An 8,944-nucleotide genomic window follows, 5' to 3' on the forward strand; every position below is an offset into this window, starting at 1 on the left:
TGTGTGTGTGTATGTGTGTGTGTGTGTGTGTGTGTATGTGTGTGTGTATGTGTGTGTGTATGTGTGTGTGTGTATGTGTGTGTGTATGTGTGGTAAGAGCACTTAACAGAAGATCTCCCCTCTTAGTGGGGCGCCTGGGTGGCTCAGTCGCTTAAGCGCCCGACTCTTGGTTTTGGCTCAGGTCTTCACCTTGCAGATTGTGAGTTCAAGCCCTGCATCAGACTCAGTGCTGACAGCACAGAGCCTGCTTGGGACCCTCTTTCTCTCTCCCTCTCTCTACCCCTCCCCTGCTGCACTGTCTCTGTCTCTCTCAAAATAAATAAATAAACTTAAAAAAAAAAAAGGTCTACCTGCTTAGCAAAATTTTAAGCATACAATGTAGCATTGTTAAGTACAGGCATTATGCTGTTCCTGAGGTACATATTTATCTCCTAATTCATCAAGTTGTATACATTAAATATATACAGCTTTTGGCCATCAATCATACCTCAATTAAGCGGTTTACTATATATACATGTACACAACTTTTTAAAGTATATTTTATCTGTAAAAATATTTTGATAAAAGCCTTTTCCAAAGCAGAGACCTGTTCTGTTAAAGCAACAACAACAAAAATTCCAAGCATTCCAAACGAGGCCGTACTTGTGACTGAGAAAGAGGAAGGAGGTCACATATTTCATCTCTGAGATGTGCACAATTCAAAATGATTCTTCAAAAAGAAGTGATTTATTTTTCTGTGGGCAATAACACCGACTCCCTGAAGTGATGGCATTCAAACATGTTTAAGGCGATGGAATTTTACAAAAACAAAATCTGGAGTAAACTGCCACCGTGTAAAGGAGCTAAGGTGGGCCAGTGCTGGTGGAAGAGGACGGGGAGAGCCAGGCCAGGTCCCCTGGACCTGTCCCTGGGCACCTGCCAGGCACCATCACAGATGCTCAAGGCTTCACCAGGCACAGTCTGAAAACCTGCTCTTCGAGTTTTCACTCTGGGCAAAATCAGTTAATAAAGGTTTTAAAAATGAATGACTCAGGGCACCTGGGTGGCTCAGTCAGTTAAGCATCCAGACTTTGGCTCAGGTCACCATCTCCTGGTTTGTGAGTTCAAGGCCTGTGTCGGGCTCTGTGCGGACAGCTCAGAACCTGGAGCCTGCTTTGGATTCTGTGTCTCCTTCTCTGTCCTCTCCCACTTGTACTCTCGCTCTCAAAAATAAATAAACATTAAAAATTTTTTTAAAATGAATGACACATGCTGAGCGCTTCATAAAAAGAATATGAATCCAGAAAATCCTTTCACCCTTGATTCATTACATACAGAGCTCTTCAAGGAACAATCAGGACAGTCCTGAAGTTCTCTCTCCTTTGAGATGTCGGGAATGGCTCCCAGGTGTCCTAGTGTCCCTTCACTTACATCTTATTCGGATCCCCCGGTCTCCGCAGCATGGAACCACCAAGAGAAGAAATTCAGCCGCCCACCCAGACCATAAGCAAACAGCATGAAGTTCAGAAGGGGTGTCCAGAGGAAGCTGACCCCCCCACACACACGCACGCACACACACGCACACACATGCTGACAGCTCCCGACCCTTTCACCGCACCATGTCTCCGCAGGTGCACTGACGGTTCACACCCGCTCCCTTCCAGGTTTTGGGGAAAGCTATCCACCCAGAGAGCCGGTAATTCATCTCACTGCCTTGCTCAACTGGTTCTGCCTCATACCTCACGTTTCACCTGAAAGAAGAAAGTGACCTGAATGGTCCACCCTCCTGCTTGTTTTAAAACGGTAACGAGGATCCCAGCTTTTACCATTATTGCAGATGTGACCCAGCCGAACCCAATGAGGAACGAATTTTGGCAGAGAGGACAAGGGGCATGTTGGGGAAGAAAAAAGAAACTGGACAGCTGCTTTTAGGTTTAAACTCGCTAAAGTTAATGGCATGGGTGGGGGTGGGGCGGCGAGGGCGGACTTCACCCAGATTCTACAAGTACCACTTGCTTAAATATAACTAACCACACAACGGGGCGCATGCTAGAAGCACAGGATGTAGAAGGACTTTTCGTATTCTGCTGGCGGCCTGGAAAAGCAATCTGCTCCAAAAATGCAGAGGCTGGAAGAGCCAACATTCAAAGTATTTTTAACTAATGTCGTCTACGCCTGCCTCACTACCCAGAGTCTCGGTGATCGTTCCACAGCACAAAAGGATAATGTAGTCGGAAGGGACAATGTTTCACCGGGATACTTACCTAGTTATTTAGGAATTTTTGCACCATTCAGCAAAAACTTTAAAATTCAGATAAATGGATGAAGCAGAATTAAAGAGACCCAGAGAGATAGAAAATAAACAGAATGAATCACCTGGATATCACTGACAGAAGAGAATATGAATGCGTGTAAGAAGCCAGCTGATCTGTGCTGAGGTCTTAATTCCAAACCGTGCTACGGAAGTCTAAGATCTACTCAAGAACAAGGGACAAAACAGAAGAGGAGACACAGGAATACTCTCAAAATGTTTCCATGCCCATGTAAGGCACTGAGTCATTCCTGTGAGGTAGCTGGAATAAAAGATATAAAAGCATGACTCAGAGAAAGCTTACAAAGGGAAAGGTTTTCAAGAAGGGTAGGTGGTGGGGAAGGTACGTCTGAAGTGTTGCCTTCATAATGGAGAGATTTTCTCAGGAAGCCAATATTCTAATCGAGTAGAATGAAACAGCAATCCAAAGATCCCATCTCTGCCTTGTTAGGAAGCTCTCCCAACACCAACCAAGAATGACATGTCAGGCAACCAGATTCCACTCAACATAATCTGAAAAATTAGTACTGTGTTGACCCTGGCACTTCTGCCCAATGCAACTATGTAGCCCTAGTTCATGTTCTTAACAGAAGCTATTAACGACTCAAATGGCACAGACTGAGTCTAGTGAAGTGCTGACCATCATCAGTCACTAGCCATTTGCTGAAGTTCTACCCTAAGCATAGTCTGGAATGGAAGGTAGACCAGCTGGCTGGTAGAGTAGCAAGGGCAATGGGTATTAGTGCTTAGTGGGGTAAGGACTTAGGGCAGACCTCCTTAGTGGCCAGGGCTGTGGTTCTCCTGTTTGCATCCCTGACCCGCTCTCTGGCCATTCGGGGACTAGATGGACCAGTACAAACCCAGTGATATCAGAGAAACAAATATCTTCTATCTACTTATTTTTTAATGTTTATTTGTTTTTGAGAGACAGAGTACAAGCAGGGGAGAGGCAGAAAAAGAGACACAGAATCCGAAGCAGGCTCCAGGCTCTGAGCTGTCAGCACAGAGCCCAACGTGGGGCTCAGACCCACGAACCACAGAATTGTGACCTGAGCTGAAGTCGGACGCTTAACTGATTGAGTCCCCCAGGCACCCCTACTTAATTATTTTCTGAAAGAGTAACACCCAAGGCCAACAACAGATACCTGGCATCACATATGGGACACTTGATCATTATATGCAAAAAACAAGACAGATTAGACACTATTCTCGAGTATAAACAAATCCAAGCCATTCTTAGTTCTTAGGTGTGATGGAAGCAAATATTCACCTACTCGGGCTTTGTGAGGTAGCAGCATTGCTGTAAAAGACTGTTTACCATCGTGCCTCGTGCAATAGGAAAGCGGACTACGTCTTCTTCCCCCAGGAAATGAAAAAGTACTTCAGTCTGTAATTCCTTAGCTTTAACATATTCATCCCAACAGTTACCAAGATGTCAACAAGATTATAAATGTGTAACCCGGAGACTGTAATCTTCTAAAAATGGAACTAATGTGCAAATATACCCCTATTAACTCGTATGCAGGTGAAAAGGACAGACACTCCATTAGGAGGAATATCTTTTTTTTTTTTTAATGTTTATTTATTTTGGGTAGGGGGGAGGGACAGCGAGCGAGCGAGCGAGCCAGACAGACAGAATCCCAAGCAGGCTCCGTGCTGTCAGTACAGAGCCTAACAAAGGGCTCGAACTCATGAACAGTGAGACCATAACCTGAGCCGAAATCAGCAAATATTATTAATTATTAGCATTGTTTTCTAAACAGTCTCTTTGCTATTTGAAATTGTTATGTATAAAGTCTGTTACAGCTATTACTAAGATCTAATTTTCTTCCAGCTATGTTGAGATATAATCGATATGTAACATTGTATAAGTTTAAGGTATACAGTGTAATGATGAGACACAGATGTGTGTATATACACATATATGTCTACACAAGTTTCGAAATGATTACCATAGTAAGGTTAGTTAACACACCCATCACCTCACACACTTGCAATTTTTTATGGTGAGAACAATATCTGATTTTTATGTTTTTTCCTACAAAATATTCAGGAGAAATACACGGAAAGATTTATGGGGACAACGGCTAACAAAGCAGATGACTAACTCTAAATCCTTCAGGGCACAGGCATCTGGGACGGCAAATTCTAACATCTGCACAATGCTGATCCTTTTTCTAAAAAGTACATTCCTTTTTTTCTTGCCCTGTTTCCACATTCTCATTACCGCTACAGGGAAAGGCCCAAGAGGAGAAAATCCGTCCCTGGCTTTTCTAACAATGAAAACTTATCAGAGAAGGCAGGCGTGAATAGGAGAATAACAGCTTCATGATATTTTCAGCACTGTAATTTTACACTCTTCGTGGGAGCTCCCCACTCAACACCGCCAGAGTGCCCTGCCCACCCCGTTTTTTTAATCAGTGCTTCCCTGCCTCCCACAATTATTCATGCAGCCCTGCTGAATAATTCGTCTTCCCTCTGCCTGGCATAACAACAAAGCTCAGAAGCAGGAAGAACGCCACTTAAAGGCAGGTCAGACAATGATGTAATGAACAGATCAAGGAGACGTGTTATTTCAGAAAGCCCCATACAGAAAGAAAGAGATGGGCTGACTTCTTGGGTCGTGACATTACCAGGAAACTACAGTTGCTAAGGCACACATAGCTAAATCAAAATGTTTGCTCCAAATGGATACAAACATGTATCTGTATTACCCTCTCTTCTGAATGTCAGAAGTTTCCTATAGAAACTTTAATTAGAAACAAATTTAAAAGCAGCTTGGGAGAGGACTCCCTTCCGAAATCCCACACTAAGCAAGGTGCAGCAGGTATGTTTTCATTCGCCTTTGCCAAATCCTTTTCTCAAAAACCCAGTAATGTAGGAAACAAAGTCAACCCCACAAAGAACTGAATTCTGAATTCCACACATTAGGTGCTAGTGATGTAAAGGTGACCGAACCAGTCTCCACTTACAAGGAGTAAACTCGTTGAGGAGGTTGTCAACAGATAATGTTCTATAATGATAACAGAGGACAATTTGTGGGTTTCTATGAAGCTTTGACCACAAGTCCAGCAAAGAGACAAATGAGAGATGATGTGTTCTTTCTTCCCCCAAAGACAAAGAACCAGTTGAATAAAAGTCTGGCCCTCAAACTCATGACTGCAGAGGAGATGGGAACCAAGGAGACACGGCTTTTAGAGTACGTTCTTGAACAGATGCTACAAAAGCCATGTGATCAGCAGTATCCCCAGCTGTGAACAAGAGAAGTATTTTGCACTTAGGTTGTTGTGTTTTCAGTTCAAGGAAAGAGGTCTCCTCGTAAACGAGACGTTTCTCATTCCGTGTTGCAAAAACGTTGGCCGCTTTTACTTTCTTTAATGTATAGCCTCCCGTGTCTTAATAACCATTGAAATGCGATGTGCTGGGTTTAGAAATATGCATCGACCCAGCAAAAGCAAATGCCAGAGTTAATAAAAATAGAACATTAGTACAGACCTCCTGCCTGTACCTAAAGGTGAAAAAGCAAATTAAAAATTAAATAATTAAATTAACTTTGGTGAGGTTATGCCTCTTCAGGTTCCTTAACACTCAGATGACATATGGGAAACATTACCAAAAAAAAAAAAAAAAAACAAAAAAACAAAAAAGTCAAGATGACAAACATCTAACATACTCGGGAAAACAACATGACTTAATAGAAGCTTCCAGAAATTAAAGCAGGCATCCCTGGAAAACAGTCCCAGCACTCAGGACTAATGACTGCAGATGCCTACTCCCCAAAGCTCAAAGTGGAAAGGAGGATTTGTGTGGCATTTTGGCTCCTTTCCCATATCCAAAATAATCAGTTGCACAAAGTAGGTTTAGTCCCAAAACTGTCTGGACTTTGTTCCTTCACCAACATCTGGGTTCAGCATGATTCCTGACCTCTACCTCAAACTGGTGATTTCAAACACGAAGAACCTCACTGAACAAGAAAGTAATGTCATAAGTCAAGGCCACGGGAAACACAGAAGCCAGAATTAGCAGAAACACCACGGAGCAATGATTCTGAGTTCCTTATAAATGCTCCTAAATACTTAACACATTAAACCTGCTTCTCAAAATCGAAAATTTAAATTTACCTTCTCAGATTAAAAGTACTCATCTTCTTGAAGAGAAAGGTAGTTTTCAGGAAGCTAAGTGGTCTTATTATATAGATAAAACAAGCTTTTTTCCTCTTTCTTTCTAGATAAAGGATAATTTTTCTCTCTGCTGTCAAGTTTGGCTCAGAAAACCTGGTTCACAATCTGGGAGACCCAAAAACTAATTAAAAAAAAAAAAAAAAAGACGTGTCTTAAACTGACCTACTTTGAAAGCCTGGATGCCTTTAAATTGCCAATGAACTAAAGCCATTCATGAGAATGGAGCTTTTGAATGCTGAGAATGTTCTGTGGGGCTCAGTGCAAAGATATTTGGCACAGACGACTATAAATATTTGTAAAACTCTGGGTAAATGGACAGCGCTTGACCACACTCACACCTCGCTTCCAGCACAGTAGTGTAGGAGCAAGTTATCTAGGGTGATTGGTTTGGGGACTTGGGGGGTTATGTTTTCTCCTGTTTGTTTTAAATAAAAAGTTCAAGCAGCCCGATTCCGCGACTTGACATCTGTTTTACACTTACATTCTCTATATACATGTGTACCTTGTATTTGTTTACTCATCACGACAGTTTCAATTCATCAGAGGCTATTTTAGAAACGGAAGGGTTTTTCTCTTTCCTATTTCTCCAAGTGTGTGCCCACCACAAGGGAAAAAAAGAGCAGTCACAGGTGTGCAAGGGTAAAACAGGAGGGCTGTGAAAACGTGGCCTTGGATTTAATACAATTATCCCAATGGGGCCCATGGTTCTGCTACATCTATCTTTCTTGCCCCCTCCCCCTCCTCAAGATCATTTCAGAAATAGTTACGGGGCTGCTACTTAGGAAAAGGACTAGGGTTGGGAAGAGGGGGCAGGGTCAGCAGATGGAGGGACCAACAGAGCAGTGAGATCTGAAAGGGACCAGGAGGCTCATCTCAGTGCACACTGCAGCAGCCAGATACTTTAATTAGCCAGCAACTCTGTGAAGGCTGGCTGGGTTCCTTTTTCCTCTTACCCACACCCTAAAAACTGAGTCATCTCAAAGTTCATTTATTTTGCTTCTGGGCCTAGACACCCCCCCCTCCCGCCCCATCTGCTGTTTCATAAATGTGAGATACATTGTTCTTTAATTCAGACCTTGCAGACTTCAAACAAACATCCAGAAATGCCACCTTAGAACACTGATAGTCCTATGGGGACTCCCAGCTAACGTCTAATCAGATACCTGCAGCAGAAAGAAATAAGAAAGTGACCCACGGTAGTGAAAGCATGAAGACAGAGGACATTTTCCCAGACAGGGAAATGCATTTCTGAGAAATCTGAATGTAAGACGTGCATGCATCAGGAGGAGACTCACAGCAGGATCCCCCAAAGTCATAAGGAAAGCAAAAGGTGCCCCGAGAGGAGAAAGCTCAAGATCCCTTTGCTCCGCTGAAACAGGAATCCCTTTCATTTTAACCTAAAACTTGGGAACGGCAATACAGGATCCGAGTTTCACTCTGTCTTATCAGCAACTGCCTGACAAAATAATCACCATAACGCATGGCCAAGATCCCATCTCATTCCCATCTATGCGTGTCAACACCGTGCTGTGTGCGTTTCCAAACAACGGAAGGTCGACATCTGAGATGATGCCAACTTCTGGTCTCCCCTTAAGAAAGACACCGGGGAGGTCTGACCTAATCTTGCGTTTGCCAATCGGTACATTTCGCAGAGGCCGTTTTACTGGAAACGACACCGGTTTCTCTTCTACCTTTACGTCTATTTTTCAAAGTTAACAGGTGTCTCGGGCGTTCGGCATGAATCCCACTCTGCGCGCTGTTAAGCAGAGGAGGCAGAAAAGAAAGCTACAGACCATGGAGTCCGGGTCTCTCCGTCCTCGCCCGCCCGCGGCGGCTCAAGCGCTCGGCGACACCTACCTGGCGGGAGGGCTCGGTTCCTCCGGGCGCCGCCGGGGCTTCTCAGCAGCCTGGCCCGCGCGCCCCGGGGAGGCGGAGCCGGCTCATTCCCTCCGCGGTCCTCCGGGCTCCGCGGCCCCAGCTCTGCACCCTCGCGGGACGGCAGCGGGACCGCGGCCGGAGGGGGGGGAGGGGGGTGCAGCCGCGGGCGGGAGGGGGGAGGCGGGGAGGCGGTCCGACAGGCGCCCGCTGCCCCCCCCACCCCCCGGCGAGCGGCCGCGACGCCCCGGGCCCCGCGGAGCGTGGAGCGCAGCTCACCAGCGGCGGCGCCGGGAGCCGCGCGTGTATTTATACAGGAAGCTCAAGCGCGGCACTTCCTACTTCCCATCTGGGTCGCCCTGGAGCTGCAGGTGATGCTCTTTTAACCCCGTGCGGGCCCGGCCCCCAGCGCGCCGCCCCCCGCCCCCCACCGCCGGCCCCTCCTGCGCCCGCTCCGCCGCCCCGGGACCTCTGCCGCTCGCCCTTCTGGGGCGGCTGCCGCCGAAATCCGGGGCAGGGAGTGTGGCTGCAGCCCTCCGCGTCCTTCATCCTGCCCGGACCGGGGCATTTCCCCTCTCGGCCTCCCAAGCTTGTTGCT

At 45.8% G+C, this 8,944-nt stretch overlaps 1 protein-coding gene across 2 annotated transcripts in view; it reads right to left on the reverse strand.

Moving 5' to 3' along the window:
- Positions 1 to 8,624, reverse strand: part of RNF144B (ring finger protein 144B) — a 90,693-nt gene extending 82,069 nt beyond the window's left edge. Inside the window, exon 1 of one of the 2 annotated variants that reach the window (XM_049654980.1) lies at positions 8,329 to 8,624. The gene's annotated coding sequence lies outside the window, so the exon portion shown is untranslated. The remainder of the gene's footprint in view (positions 1 to 8,328) is intronic. The other variant, XM_049654979.1, reaches the window with a different exon arrangement.
- Between the last annotated feature and the right edge of the window lie 320 nt (positions 8,625 to 8,944).

This window comes from Panthera uncia (assembly GCF_023721935.1).
Source record: "Panthera uncia isolate 11264 chromosome B2 unlocalized genomic scaffold, Puncia_PCG_1.0 HiC_scaffold_25, whole genome shotgun sequence".
In the NCBI taxonomy this organism is placed as follows: Eukaryota; Metazoa; Chordata; class Mammalia; order Carnivora; family Felidae; genus Panthera; species Panthera uncia.